Here is a 2,123-nt window from a genome sequence, read left to right as displayed (position 1 = left end):
AATAATAATAATATTACTCTTTACTCTTTTACTTGTTTCAGTGATTTGACTGCGGCCATGCTGGAGCACCGCCTTTAGTCGAGCAAATCGACCCCAGGACTAATTCTTTGTAAGCCTAGTACTTATTCTATCGGTCACTTTTTGCCGAACCGCTAAGTTACGGGGACGTAAACACACCAGCATCGGGTGTCAAGCGATGTTGGGTGGATAAACACAGACACATATATATACATATATACGACAGGCTTCTTTCAGTTTCCGTCTACCAAATCCACTCACAAGGCTTTGGTCGGCCCGAGGCTATAGTAGAAGACACTTGCCCAAGGTGCCACGCAGTGGGACTAAACGCGGAACCATGTGGTTGGTAAACAAGCAAGCTACTAAACCACAAAACCACTCCTAATAACAATAACAACAACAACAACAACATTAAAACCACGAAAGAAAAATGTGAATAAGCAACACGACGATCAACATCTAATCTCCACCAAAAATAACCCAAAACAATGTGTCCCCCCCCCCCTCGACACACCTCACATCCAAACACAGAGATACAAAACAAAAACAACAATAGACTTTTGTGAATACTTAATTCGCAAACTGCTGCTGTTGTTTTTTTTTTTGTATTTGTGGCTGTTGTCACTATTGCTATCGGTTAATGGTCATTGTACCTGGTCTCGTAGTAATTAAGATAAGTTATGCATTGCACATGGTTAGTACTGGGCTGGGAAGTTAAAAGCGATAGGAAAGGAATATTATGGACGTTGAATGCGCCAGTAGACTTTATAATGGAGACTTTTACGCTGTGAGTGCTTTTGACTTACAGAACATCGTGTTTAGGTGAGTCTTGATTATTTAAAAATCAAAAAACAGTTTTATATTTATGTTTTCGTCAATATGATTTTTTTGTTTGTTCTTGAATATTTTCTCATACGAGTGAAAAAATTTTCTACCTACCTACCTAAACACGTACATACATATATACAGACATATATACATACATACATATATACAGACATATATACATACATACATATCTGTCTGTCTGTTTGACGGTGTGTCTGTCTATCTATCTATCTATCTATCTATCTATCTATCTACTATCTCTCTCTCTCTCTCTATCTATCTATTTAATATCTATCTATTTAACGTCTATCCATCTATCTATCTATCTACCTGTCTGTCTGTCTGTCTGTCTGTCTGTCTGTCTGTCTGTCTATCTATCTATCTATCTATCTATCTATCTATCTATCTATTTATCTATCTATCTATCTAGCTATCTATCTGTCTGTCTTTCTATCTGACTGTCTTTCTGTCTGTTTGACGATCTGTCTGTCTGTCTGTCTGTTTGTCTGTCTATCTATCTATCTATCTATCAACGTATGTCATGCTCATGTAATGTCCCCACCACGAAAGAGTGATTATATATGTATGTATGTACGTGTGCATTTATTACTCCTTAGTCGCGTGGCTTAGTGGCTAGGGTGTCAGCATCATGATCGTAAGATTGTGGTTTCGATTCCTGGACCGAGCGACGCGTTGTGTTCTTGAGCAAAACACTTCATTTCACGTTGCTTCAGTCCACTCAGCTGCCAAAAATGAGTAACGCTGCGATGGACTGGAGTCCCGTCCAGCTGGGGAACACATACGCCATTGAAACCGGGCCCATGAGCCTGGCTAGGCTTTAAAAGGGCGCATTTATTGTTTTATTTATTTCCAGAACACACACACATTCTATCAATTTTTCATCATAAATATTTTTAATCTGTGGGAGGCGGGTGTTTTAAGGTCCACCATCTCCCTCTGGCACCCGCCATCTCCCATGAACAGGTTCTTTCTACAACGGGGCCAGATTAAGGCCAACTAATACCCTAAGCTCAATCTCACAATGGTGTCCCCTAATCCCTTCTCAATAGAATGACACATTAATATCTAATAATCAGCGAATATGGAAAAACAAGAAGGAAAAAAAAAGCTTGGTCAAGTGTCGTCTGCTAAGCCCAGAGCCGATCAATGTCTTATAAGTGCATTTGTTAGACAGAAATTGTATGAGAACCCGCCACACACACACACACACACACACACACACACACACACACACACACACACACACACACACACAC

At 39.8% G+C, this 2,123-nt stretch overlaps 1 protein-coding gene across 1 annotated transcript in view; it reads left to right on the top strand.

Moving 5' to 3' along the window:
• Window positions 1-596: 596 nt before the first annotated feature.
• LOC106868230 (uncharacterized) overlaps window positions 597-2,123 on the top strand; it is a 14,852-nt gene continuing 13,325 nt past the window's right edge. The window contains exon 1 of the mRNA XM_014913396.2: window positions 597-840. The gene's annotated coding sequence lies outside the window, so the exon portion shown is untranslated. The remainder of the gene's footprint in view (window positions 841-2,123) is intronic.

Source organism: Octopus bimaculoides, chromosome 4 (assembly GCF_001194135.2).
Source record: "Octopus bimaculoides isolate UCB-OBI-ISO-001 chromosome 4, ASM119413v2, whole genome shotgun sequence".
NCBI classification, from domain to species: Eukaryota; Metazoa; Mollusca; class Cephalopoda; order Octopoda; family Octopodidae; genus Octopus; species Octopus bimaculoides.
Note: the sequence above shows the minus strand (reverse complement) of the source record. Positions and strands in the feature narration are given on the sequence as shown.